This window comes from Ambystoma mexicanum, chromosome 7p (assembly GCF_040938575.1).
Source record: "Ambystoma mexicanum isolate Mex_15411 chromosome 7p, UKY_AmexF1_1, whole genome shotgun sequence".
NCBI classification, from domain to species: Eukaryota; Metazoa; Chordata; class Amphibia; order Caudata; family Ambystomatidae; genus Ambystoma; species Ambystoma mexicanum.
In genome coordinates this window covers 809330469-809344477 of record NC_090939.1, presented here as the reverse complement: position 1 = coordinate 809344477, position 14009 = coordinate 809330469, and the positions used below count along the sequence as shown (strand labels likewise).

The 14009-nt window shown below is 43.4% G+C and overlaps 1 protein-coding gene across 6 annotated transcripts in view; it reads left to right on the top strand.

Annotated features, from left to right (window-relative positions):
• The window catches only part of LOC138526332 (interleukin-1 receptor type 1-like), a 309422-nt gene that overhangs the window by 5175 nt on the left and 290238 nt on the right, over positions 1–14009 (top strand). For 2 of the 6 annotated variants that reach the window (XM_069636942.1, XM_069636940.1), the window contains exon 2: positions 11663–11841. The exons of the other annotated variants lie outside the window; for them this stretch is intronic. The gene's annotated coding sequence lies outside the window, so the exon portion shown is untranslated. The remainder of the gene's footprint in view (positions 1–11662; positions 11842–14009) is intronic. 6 annotated transcript variants of the gene reach the window in all.

Here is a 14009-nt window from a genome sequence, read left to right as displayed (position 1 = left end):
AGGAAGCATCTATATCATTTGGATTTAAATTTCCCCTTTGCTAACTCGGCAAGTTTCCCCTTAGAGCTGTTAAAGGCATGGTCTAGTAAAATTTTTTATTGTCCCTACGGGTCGGCCATGTTTTTTTTAAGCCTAAGTGGCTTGATTTTAGAAAACTTTCCTATGGACCTTACCCGAGTTTTCGTCCATTAAACCCACGCGAAAACAAGCACCAGTGAGCTGCCATTTTCTGATAATCCTATCTTTTCCCCGATCGCCCTGGCTGACCTGCTTTTGCGGCACTAAATGAATTCCCCCGCCCCTGACATTATCAAAACATTCATATTCCCCGCCTCTCCCCGTGACGTTACTGTGCTGCGTAGGCAAACGCGCCCAGTCGTCTTCTGCGCGACTCCACACAGAACCCGGAAACCAACACAGATCAACTCACAACACAGCGCGCCACAATTCGGAATATGAAACTGTACTTTAAAATGAAACGGCAACATGGTACATTTGGTAAAGTACATTTATTTGACATTAAATGTTTAGAGAATATTCAGCAATTGCCATATGAACTCCGAAAGCCATTTATCTTCTTTTATCTGTATCCGCAATAACTGTTCCGTTTCATCTTGAGTCACGCGCTGTTCCTTTATGGTACACAGGGTGTTTATTTTCGTAAAAAGAATCACTTTGGAAGCACGGTGAACCGCAAGGCTGTTGCATCAACTAGGCACTAGTCCAGCCTAAAGGTTGTTATGTTGCTTCTAGCCACTAGTACAGCGTAAGGGCATGTGGGCCCTTGGCGATCGTCCCATAATATGGTGATCGTGCTCCAGTTGTTGACACGAAGCTGCAGGTGTCTGCTGAAGAATCCATCCGCTGGTGTCTCAAATAGATGGCAGGGGCAGAATGGGATCAAATACCTGTTATGAAAACAAAAAAATAATTAGTCTCGCTAGCCGAACTTCATTAATATTACTCATTTTATTTATTACGGCCGATCAGCAACTATTTGCTTGCAAGGATAGTTCAATGGAGTATGTTCGTCTCTAAAATCAATGCGAAAAGTAACGCGATAAATCGAGTCCAACACACAATGATAAACGACAGTCTACATGCGTGAGGAATGATATGATGTATGATATGGCATTTGTAACGCTCCTATACTCAAGTGTTTCTAGGCGTAACGAGGCAGGTGGGGAACAAGGGCAGACAGACAACGATCCTAGTAGGCCAGGTGTTTTTTCTGATCGCGCATGGGGAAGGGCTGTACATGGTTAGTTGAATACAAATTAAATAATAGGGCCAACTGGTGGCAAGTGCAAGGTAAATGCCGGGAGAAGGGGCTGAAGGATACAGAGACAGTCCCGTAGTGCAGGTAGGCAGTGCAGGGAAAAGTGGCTGGGCCAAGGACCGAGATCGGTGAGACTAGTGGACCTGCATGCCCATGTGCCCACTACGAACAGTTTTACTTGCTTTTCCTAGCTCTTCATTCATTCATTCATTTATTCATGCATCCATTCATTAAATCTTCATTCCGGTATAAAAGTGTGTAAAGATTTACTTAACATTATATTCGAAATTTCCATTGTGTCTCTTCGTAATGCAATCTGTAAAACGGACCGTGCTCTTGACAACGATTTTTCGTATACTGACCTAAAATGAAACTCGGTCTAGTTTCTGAATTTTCTGCCTTATCGTCTTACGTTATTGCGCACTCCCTTCAAATGTAGTTCTTTCGGCATGGTCCCTGTCTCAAGGTCAAAAAACAATAGACCCTTATACTTCCAGTGCGACTTGTGGGCCTCATCTGGGCGCTGTCCTTCGCATTCTTTATTTGCAACATCACGTAGTATAGGCATCTGTGAGAACTTGAAGTTTAGAATCCGTCTATGTAGTGCGCCTCAATGTGCAAATGCAAACTGGCTTCTCTCCTAAATGCCACGGCCCGCTTGGCTGGCGTGTTCTAAGTGCCCCAATTTTTGTCCCCGTTGTCTGCGAGCTTTGCAGCCCAAATTGAGACATTTAATTTTTGGCGGAAGGTCAGGGAAAGTATAAAGTACCACAGGAGTTGAGTTAAGTGACATTTATTGTTTTATTATTTGCAATACCCAAGCCTCCCCTCCGTTAACATTGCGCAGCATTTACATTTACATGAGATGAGACATGAGAAAAATATATATACATACACATATGTGAGGTGAATAGAGAGAATTCAAAGATGACACCCAGCTTGTTCGCCACCCATGATGGTGAAGGTAGGGGTTAGGTTTACAGGTACACTGTACAAAAACATTTATTTACAAAAAGACAATCGTATTGCAATTATTTAAACCGGGTTTTGTACTTCACAATCAGCTGTGCTCGGGTGGGCATGGCACAGTTGCAATGTTCGGTGGCAATGGATCACTGCTCTGCACAGAAACGTCCAAAATTCCATATCTGTGCTTCTCTAACACAGCAACAATAAGGCCTTTCACAAAGTCGAACTGCATTTCATCATAGACTGGTTTGATCACCCATTGCTTACTTCGTTTTGAAAACACCTTGGTGTAGCGATGCATCCTTACTTTACCCCTAGTCCTAGATTGTTCACGTCCGACATTGCTGTTATGGGCCAAGACCGCTAGTAGAGTGCGATGTTTCATGCCCCGAAAGCTAAAATGCAAGCGCTTTGGCCTGTACTTTAGGCACATATTGTGGAACACCTCCAAATCTCCTGTGTGACAGAATTCTGTCAGTCCTCTCAAATCTCTTGATAGTTTAACAATCTTCTCAATGGCTTTGTGTGTCGGTGAAGATGGAATCAACCACTTCTTCTTCCGTGCCTCCTCTGGGGACAAAGGGCCATGTTCAAATTGGTGGAAATGTTCATTTGCTGTCCAGTGGTGAACGTTGGTACAGTGGTGCATCAGTGACCGCCATTTTTCAAGTAGTATTTCCACTGACCCCTCACAAGTTTTTGAGCTCCACCAGATGGTTGGTGATAGAATGTGACCACTGCAAAATACTTTCAAAACCTTTTTTTTTTCCCTGCAGCCGAGATTTTCTTATTGATTGATTTAGCAAGATGCCATACGTCAAATTGATGTTTAATATGTGGGAACTGCTCTCTCATTGTCTTGGCAATTGAAACGTGTCTATCCGTGGCTATGAGGTCGATGGCATTCCCCTTGATTGTAGATATTCCACTGATTTTATAAAACCTAGTTTCTCCATGGCCACTGAGGATGTGCATTGTGTTACCTGCACGACCTCCAAACTCACAATTTTCTTACTATCCATGTCCTGAAAGTGGTAGGTGCAGTACTTGACAGAAAATCCAGGGCTGTCGCACTGTCCATCGCCGGCTAGCCTGAATCGTTTGCCTTCGAATGTACTTGCTAGAGACAATTGTTCAATTTTCCAAGCATCACTAATGGCCGGAAACAGATAATCACGTTGGTATATGTAGTACAGCGCTTTAGAAATGAAATGGAGTCCCACAAACTGAAAGAAAGCCTCTAACTTTCTAAAACTGGAGCCACTAAAAAGTGATGCAGCTGCACACAGTAGATTGCCTGCTGGGAGTTTCCCCAGCATCGGTTGTGCAGACCATGAGAACCTATGATTTAATCTACAGGCGGCATTTATTTTGACGTTACTGCCTTTTTTTATTTGACGAGTCACATTAATCAATGGCTTCCCACATACTTTCCCTCTAATGGAATGCACACATTTCAGCATACTTATAATTTCCATCAAACAACTGTCGAATACAATGTATTTGCTCTTTCATTCGACTGTCGTCCTGCGTCAACCTTGTTTCGGCCTTTGACGTTGTGGAGATTTCAACACATTGGAAAGTAATATCGTTGATATCAAGTTCTGATGCGTCTATGGATGCTGCGGCTGGTTCATTCTCTGTCATTTCAACATCTATTACTTCAACATTGATGGGAGAACACAACAATGTCGACAGGTTTTTTGGTTGCAAATTTTTGGCGGCTGTAGATTGTGTAAATTTATCTTCAATACATTCAATAACATCTTCTTGTGGTGGTGCGGTCGCACTGTAGCTATGGTCCAATGCAACTTTGCTGTAGTCAACACAGTTAATTCATGTTCTGGCCATTGGACATGAGCATCTCGAGCCTGAACATGCCGCGCCTCAATTAATAGTTCCTCCATAGTGTACACAGTCTGGCAAGCCACATCTCTCATTCGCTTCACTGTCTGTGTGTGTATAGTTCTGACACCCACGGGTAACTGGAGGAGAGATTGGAAAAGGGATATTCAGTTTAAACACAAGATGGAGTGCATTAGAAAAAAAACATAAAATAGTCCCCAGCACAAACATTTTTTTAAAGTTATGAACTGTTTGTAACCTTTTTTTTGTTTTTTTTCTTTGCAACTTTTTGACTCGACCTTCAACATCTGCACGCTGTAGCTCCGATTCGTTTCTGCATGTCCTCCCTTCCTCTTGCGCTGCAACGACTATATTTTCTGTATCCGCATAGACAGCACGGAATGAGGCTCCATAGTCTCCCTGAAACATAGTACTTTCATTACTATGTATCAAAATATTGTTAGCATAAAACACACTTGAGGACGAACGCACAGGTACATCTCAATAGCCAAACACGATTTAAACATTGCGTGCAACAATCAAACGACAAGTATTCGACCAGTGATGATCTATTTCGATGGAACTGTCAGTATCCATACCTCTGGCTCTGCATGGACTGCCATGAATGGTTGTATTGGAGAGGAGGCATCCGCATCTTCCTGAAACACAGTACTTGGATTAGTATCGGTTTTCAATATTGGAAACATAACACACACTTGGGGTCGACAGCACAGGTACATATCAACGGCTAACCACGAATGAAACATTGTGTAGAACAATCAAACGACAAGAATTCCAGCTCTGATGACGCTCGATGGAGCTGTCAGTATCCATACCTCCTGCTGTTGAAGAACATCTAGAAATGTTGTAGATGTGGCGGACGCTTCAGCATCTCCCTGAAAGACAGTACTTGCATTAGTATGGATAACACTAATTAGAACTGAAAACAAACACAAGTGGACGATAACTAAGGTGTATATCAATTGGAAAGCAGTAACCAAACATTCGGTAAAGTAATTACACGATAGAATAAAACTATTACTTGACGGGCATAAAACAAGTATGTTACGGATTAGCCTAGTAAGATTACCTGATACGTGCTGGAAGTGGTTGATAACTGCGACCACGTCAAGGATGTGGAATGTTCTTGCTTCAGATTGAAGGGATAGTCAAGAAGTTGTAAAGGTCAATTAATGATTGGTAATGAAATGCCAATATTAAAAATAGCCATGTAAGCCGACAGAATACTTGAAAAATGCTCAATACAGCACAGTTCCCTGTCCCCATATATACATTGCGTTTGTGGGTTATGAAATCGAAAAAGAATATATTGATAAATGTCATTATTCAAAAAACTATACTCATATCAATATCGAAATTATTACAAGGGATAGAACACCTACAATATCAATTAATCCATTCGGCTACCTACACACTACCGCAAGGCCTAAAGCTAAATCCGGACACTTGACTCATCGGTGGCGGAATGTGGACGAATAGAGTGGGAATAGCGTTTTCACGCAATTTCCGTGTCGTTCGCCGTTTATTCTTCTTGGTTACCCAAGAAGTTGTGTACATGTCCAAGGAAAAGTGCCGGCTGCAGATGCGGTATCGATCACCCCTCTTGTGCTGTAAGACTTGTTGGACTTTACTTTCCAGCTCATCCAGTGGATATCCGCAATGTCTGACCCATTCTCTTATTTGATCAACAGTTTTCGGGAATACATGCATTGTATTGCCTTCAGATTTAGCATGGGTCTTCGAAGGGCAACCGCTAATCGAACAGGCAGGCATTTTTGATAAATCTGAAAAGTAAATATCGACATTATTATACAATCTTCAAGAATAAAGATTTGATACAAAAGTAAATGAATCATACAGTGATCAATGCAAGGCTTGTTTTGGTCGCAGGAACTATACCAGTTCCTTATGTGCGGCTTAGTATTTGCATAAGTTGCAGAAATGTATAAATGATATGGCTAAAAACTGAACATGTGACTCATCCCTTGGATGTTCTGTATTGCACGAGAAGGAAACATGCTTACATTATAGACTGGACCCCCGAAGGGTACAATTCGATGACAATAGACACAGATGAAAATAGATCTATTGATAGCATAGCAATGGAAACTCAAGTCAATAGCAATGAGACCAATGAACCTAGCACTATTGTGTACTCAACTCGTAAATAGATAGAAATTTAAAAATCTGCGAAATATGACTAGGATAGATGGCCTTACCTTGACCAACAAACAGTTGGATTCAGCAAGCAGAGCAGTATGTTGCAGGAGAATAGGTGGGTGGCCACAGGTAGCACACTGATGGGTTTGCTCTAAGCGGTCACAGAAGTTCACGGATAGCACGACGACAAGCAGATTAGCGTAGATCTCAGTGGTTGCCAGGTAACACGTTCAGGAGTTGACTTGCAAAGCACAAAGATGTTCTCATGAGAAATATCGTGCTTTATAAAGTATTAGAAACGGGTGTGTTTGTGAATGAATGACGTATGTATGTCGTGGTTTTAGGGGGGTGGCCTGCTTCAAGGGGAGGCCTGGCTGGAGACACGGGGGTCTGAGGAGGCCGTGGGACACCTTTTGAAGTGTACATGTAGTTTGGCACCTTGGCCTTTCGCGCCCCTGACAGCCCCCCCATGCCAGCTCGCATCCACCGGCGCGAACCGCCTTTGATACAGGGGGGGTGGGATGGATGGCCCTGGGGCGTGCAGATAAGGCACAGGAAGACTGCTGAATGGAGACACACTTATGTGGATAGCAGGGGGGCGGCCTGCTTCAAGGGGAGGCCTGGCTGGAGACACGGGGTCTGAGGAGGCCATGTGACCGATGGCCCCTTTGGCGTGGGACACCTTTTGAAGTGTACATGTAGTTTGGCACCTTGGCCTTTCGCACCCCTGACAGCCCCCCCATGCCAGCGCGAACCGCCTTTATATCAATATACAGTATATCGCCTTTATATCAATTATAGTATATCGTTGCTTATCAATAACAAATGCCACATACCGGAGATTCTTGTGAGCACAGACCCACACTTCAACCGGTGTATTATAGTGGTCAAGACCCTAAGGCCTGTATAATCCAATAGTAATTGTTAGTATAGATGTATGTGACTTTTATAGAGACATATCCTACTGAAAGACTTTGAACAAGTGTTATTTAGTGCATGCATTATCGAGAATGTTATGTTAGCTTAGATGGATAGTGACCACCCTGCTTCACAGTGACCAGACCTTCACCCATTCGGAGCACAGATGTCTGACGTCCATCCTTGAATGGAGACACACTTGATTCATTTAAAAAATCGAGACAACGTTGTTAAAATATATGGTGTTTTATTTTGCATCTTATTTTCAGGACACAAAAATACAAGACTTTAAAGATTATACAGGTCAGGTTGCAGCACAGCGAGAGAAAATCCCCTGTACTGACCGCTGTCACTCGAACGTTTCTCTAATGGCACGAACGGCACAGGCGGGTATCACTCTTCGAGCGCGGTGTCCAAGCCTCCCGTGAAGCCACCATGTAAAGGAACGATAAGCCACCAGCCTGTACACCTGTGAAAAGGAATGAAACAAACTGTTTTTAAATGACCAAGATAAGTTTAATAAACCTTTGTTGTCAATGACAATTCTTGTAACTAATGGCATTTTACAGGGACAAATGCTATCTAGACAATGCACACTATTGAACGACTTACATGCGTTACAATGATATGTAGATGTAATTTTGGATATAGTAGAAGAACATGAAATAGGAGTGGCATGACAAGCAGAGTATACTTACTCGTTACTCGGATTACGAGAACAAACAGTTGCTCGAAGTTCGTGCATAAGCACCATCCTTATTCTCAACACGGCCCGTGTGAGGCAGGCTGCCCTGAAGTCTGGCAGCTCGGTGATGCATTGCGGTCGTGGCTCGCCTTCCGAAATGTAGGCCAGGCATCCCGAGTTTTCTCGGCAGCAGCAGTTCTTGCCCTCAGTTGGCATTAGCTCGCACCGATTGCATGTGCACCAGGTGGAGACGCCGTCCATTCGACTAGGCCCAGGCTCTTCATCTGTTGATTCGTCCTGCCAACTGCCGTCCGAATCCCCATCGTTTTCGCGTGCTTCCCTTTCCAGTAGTTCCTCCTCGGTATACTCGGGCTCGTACATGTAGGACATTATTGTAGCCATTGTGTGTTAAACAAACTAAAATAATTTATAGCGGTGGTACTGGTATCTGTTCACACGGGCTACAAGCGGCGAAGGTAGCTGAACAGAGCAGTGAAACAAGTCACAGAATACTCAAAGTAACACAGAGAGAGGAATGGAATCGCAAATCTGCTGCTGTGTGTTGTGAAACGGTCTGCTTATACTTATTGAGGAAAGAGGCGTCCTGCCATTTCCATGGCGACACGTCATTAGCTAAAGTGCAGCGAATGTTGACACGAGACGTGCTTTGGCGTTGGGAAATGGGCGGTACGAGTCTGCTGATGACAGGCTCAGGGGCGGGGGAATTGATTTAGTGCCGCAAAAGCAGGTCAGCCAGGGCGATCGGGGAAAAGATAGGATTATCAGAAAATGGCAGCTCCCTGGTGCTTGTTTTCGCGTGCGTTTAGTGGACGAAAACTCGGGTAAGGTCCATAGGAAAGTTTTCTAAAATCGAGCCACTTAGGCTTAAAAAAAACATGGGTGACCCGTAGGGACAATAAAAAAATTTACTAGACCATGCCTTTAAGCGCATTGGAGTGGTTGTCATTTAGCAGTTTGTTTTTTGTTGCGGTCTAAAACTGCATTTAAATATAACGTAATGATACTGCCATGCAGCCTGTCTCTGAACAAGTTACCAGTGCAAGCAGGACTACCCCTCCCCCTCCATCTTGGAGTTCAGGAAGGAACGCAAGACCCTACTTTTCAAAGAACCTCTCACCAATCCCTCCACTAAATCCTACTTCTCCCCTTTCAGAGCCCCTACCCTCCCTGCTCATCCTCCCCATTCCTTGGCAAACCTGTAACACCCTGGGTGTGTCGCTTATATACAGTGCTCGGTAGCTTCCCTGATTTGCGTTCTAAATATTGCATAGATGTATACTGGCTACGGGCAGTAAGCGTCTTCAGCATAGATAATGATTGGTTGGCCACAGTTCTTGCCAGATTCCCGCTGGTGTCATCCTCCTTCCTGTCATTGAAATAACTGACATTGTTGGAATCCTTGAGTATAGTGTTAATGGCCATAGTTTTAAATTAAATTTTATATCGCACAAGCATCATAGGAAAGTGTGCTAGTCGGCATGCATACATGCTACTCGGGGATAGAGCCATGGAGCAAATTAATTTCAAACTTCTTGTGGAAACAAAGCTCCTTGGCATGTCCTCCACTCGGGGGTTTATGGGAGAAGCCATAGAAATGACACCACCAGTGATTGAGGCAATTGTACTCGTGTGGAGGATGGTTGCATGCAGTAGCATACTTTCGATGTCCTGCAAAGGGTTCAAGACATATAATTAATAACTTGCTATGTACGCGTTCTCTAAAATCTGCACAATTATATGGAATCTCTGGGATTGTCTAGAAAATCTCTCGGATCCTAGTGTTGTAGCCATGCTTCCCTAAAATGCATAGACCCCAGCCACTCCGAAACTGTTGGACAAAGACGTCTCCCTGAATGTGATACACCTTTGGTGGACATTTCAGTTTGTCAGTGGCATTTAGTTGCCACTGATTTCTCTTTCAGTAAATGGGACATGCATAATACGAAGTGGAACATCATATACACCTATTTGTACTCCCTTGACAATTATCGTCAGCCTTTGCCTTCCTATGCTGCATTTTATACAACATAAATGCAACCCTTGAAGTCGAGCAAGAAGCATTATTCAAAAAAGAACATTGCATAGATGCTCACGAACTACATAATACATAGGTGAAATGTTATGCTTTCATAAAGTGCATGGGTGTAAGAGGGTACTTTTTATTAAGTATAGTAACAGCAATTGCGTGTTATTTAGGACACAATTTTACACAGTATACATACAGCCTTATCCTTAAAGTCTGCATGTTCGTTATTGTAAACAACGTTTTCATTGATGGTACATAAATGCTACCTATTTATTTCCTGTCATTTGTATGGGTGACCCGATTGCCAAATCAAGCATAGATCAGCAACTGGATCCTTTATGAAAAATCCAATTGACCTATATTCCCAGACTTGTTGTAAAAACTCGGTCGCTGGCTTTTCTCCTGCAAGCACAGTCCTGGTATAAATCTCAGATCACTATTTCGAAATTATTTCTAAAGGATCCAGTTGCTCACAGATGGGTGGCTGTATACAGTCTCTTGAATTACTATCGAGAAGGGCCCACTATTTCATCTGGTGAATTCCATTATTAAAACACATGCTTCAACTGGTTCCAGTAAAAAGCATTTCTAAAAAGCCAACTGGAAGTTTTATATCATGAGCACTGTGCTGGTGTGGCACCCTATTGGTCATCCGTCCCTGATGTAACCAGCATCTGCTGTCTCGGGTGTTTTTTACTTGAAGCCTGAGTGCCTCTAGGAAAGTCCACATTTCTATTTACAAATAGTTTCTACCACATCCAGTTGCTAACTTGTAGGGTTTTGCACATCTCCTGGACCGCTTTTGAAGTAAAGGTTTAGTGGGCCGTTCTTTTTCTTTGTCCATCCCTGTGCGCTGCAACATGCATCCTCTCCCTGACCATAGATGTGCAAACCACCATGCAAGCTCCACTCTTTCCCTCAATAATCCCCTACCCTTCATCCTGCCACCTCCTATGTAGGTGATTTTTATAGTGGGAATTTAGCATAAAGCAACAGAGTGCAGTAAAGGGAGTGGTACATAGTGCGTGGGTCAGAGGAAGGGTAGTCTTGTCTGCTTCATTTGTTAGCTAAGTATTTCTTGAAGAGCAAGGTTTTCAGTTCTTACCTGAATCGCTGGAGGAAGGGAGCCAGCCTGTTAGCAAGAAGGTAGTTTTAGAGTGCGGGAGCAAGGCAAGAGGCAAGCTAATTTGGGATTTCGGCACCCCTTTTTTAGTTTTGGCTATTAGGTGGCACCGAAAGCGCTACCTACAAAGCCAAAACTATTGTCATTAAAATAAGAGCTTTAACAGGAGAGGTTGAAACAAAGGCTTTAGATGCTGGTTTGTTGTAATGCTTTTCAATGCAGGTTGGCATACGAGGATGGATTTGTGTTTGGCCTATGTGTTCTACTAATTTACACCCATCTCTAAGTTAAATTCCTCCCATGCCACCCATCCATGGGCAAAACACACCCCTTTTTTGCACTATTTAGCACAGGAACTGTTCAAGCTCTTCCATGGTACCCGCCATCTTTGACTGTCTCCATGGCCATCTTTGAATGGCACATATACCATGCATTTTCATCCACATTTATATTTTCCATTTATATCTAGAACAAATTTCAAATATATGCAAGATATGATTTCACAATAACACTAATGTAAAATGGATGAACCCTCTTGACTCATAAACATTTTTCTTTTATTTTTATTTTTACATGCATACATTTTCTTATTCCTTCCTTAATATCACTTTCCAGCATTGCTCTGATGCTGCCGACCATACAAACATCCGGCAGAGCACCACGCTTCGCCAGGGGGAGGTACCACAATTTGCAGAAAAGCTGTGAAATACAACCCTGCCTGTGTGGTGAAACCGGGCTGTGCCGGGAAGAGGGACTGGTACCCCTCTACCATACTTCAGCACCTCAGCCTGCAGGTAAGGAGCAGTGCGGTACCCCCCTCTACCCCCCTCCCTATTTTAGAGTAGGGGTCAGTGTGGACTGTCGTCTCATTCTGAGCCGGATAGGAATGGTGGCAAGAAGAGGTGGAACTCGCCTGTTGCTACAGGGAATGGCATGATCCTGAGGATAAATACTTCTTTCGCTGACTTTCCTGGTCATGTGATCTTCTATTCTCGAAACAGTAGACCAGAGTTGTGTTGATTTGTGTACATTGTGTGTTTTCACTGTCGATGTATGCATTTGCATTGCTGTGTTAATGTATTTGTCATTCTCTTGTGGCCCGTATCATGCGGACTCTGCTTGCACTATCTGTTGTATTTCCATGCGTGTTGCCCACGTATTATGGTTGCACGTTCTTAGTTCAGTTTTATGTACATTTCGGTGTGTATGTGCACTTGCCTTTTTGTGTGCCGTGCATGCTCAATTCTACGTGTGTGTGTATGTCTTGGCTGCTTTGCTCTCGTGACTTTGCTGCATCGACTGCATCCACCATTGTCATTTATGTGATCCTCCATTCACATTTTAACGATACCAATCTATTTACAGCTGTTTTGTGCAGCCTGAAACGCTGGATTTGGTGGATGTAGAAATCCAGTAGGCTGAGATCCGAATTTGGCATGCGACATTGTATGGCACTACTACAAGTGACACGTGCCATGCCCAAACACTTCATAAATGAGAAAAAAATCCTCAGATGTACATGACAAACACCTTCGATCTATTAAAATCAATGAAAACCTGTCCCAGGGACTATCTGAGTAACTACTAAGCCACCATGTTGCTGTAGCAAAAGATCTATTAGTTTCCCATAAAACTAACCTGCATTGTGCACTATCGTGTGTGCTTAAACGTATTTTGGTTAACCCTTCAAGTGCCATGGGTCCCCGAACACCCCCCTCGCCCCCCGTGCCAAGGCCTTTTTTGTTGATTTCGGTATGTCGGTATTCAATGCCTTTTTTGTTACATGAGATCTCGGCCAAATTTGGCCCCTTTTTTTTCCCCACATGTAGGCGGTCATAACGCCACCCAGGAGTCCTAGGTTGTTGTAGTGTAGGGGGGGGGTGTGGGTGGGGGGGGCGAGAGAAAATAAGCAAAAAGGGTGAACATTTTGGGCGTTTTCAAAAAATGGCAATAAAATGATATACAAAGAAGCCTGTGGTTTCCTTGTAAGAGCTAGGTTTGCTGTGCTGAATTCCCCAATGTCCTGGCTTTCAAGAACAGGTTGAGTGGAAACGGAAAAAAATTATTTTGATGTGGTTATCAACCGTTTTGAGAGGTAGGCAATTTTGGCCAATTGGACATGCGTGGATGGAATGGAAGTAAAGGGTAGGAAAGCCGAATTGGAGGACAGATGGCATACATTTCTGAAAAGTAGACAAAATTCCAAGTTTAGGAAGGGGTGATTTGCGCAAGTCGGGTAATAACTAGGTAGGGGAAAATTCATAATTTGGGGGGGAAAAGGTATGTGGTGGACCTGGTTGGTCTGATACGGCAATGGCTTCTATGAATTTTGAGAAATACAATGCTACGCTACATTCCCCCCGACTCTTGTAGTTAGGAAATAACACATTTTTTGTAATGTTTCACAAAACAAGCAATATCACAAGCCAAGAATCGGCATCATGGTACGCTGGAGTTTTATGCTTACGGCCTGAAAAGACGTAATTAGCATGTGTAAATCAGGAAAACCAATGTGGCGAGGAAGGGCAAGCATACATTTTCTGAAAGACCACAGGTAGGCCTTTTGAAGGGTAGGCGACTTGTGCAGTTTACAACAGTGTTATGGTGCCGAAAAGCAGCGACTAAATGTAGGTCACATTTGGGAAATGAAAAGTTTGTGTGACAAAGGGCAGCAGCAAATGAATCGAATGATATGAAAATCACGCAAACGCAACAAATGTCATACCTTCCCACGTTCCTACAGGTGTCCTGATGAAAACGGTACCTCGCATGTGTGGGTGCACCTACCTGGGGGCAAAGAGGAGAGCCAAAAACGTTGCTAACCCCTAGTCTCTTTCGACAGCAGAATTTGATGAATTTCGTGGAAGGGCACACCATACAGATATGGGCCTAGGGTGTCCAAGTCACCAAGGAAAACGGGGAACCCTATGCATTTCTGAAAAGAGGACACCCGTGGGAATCC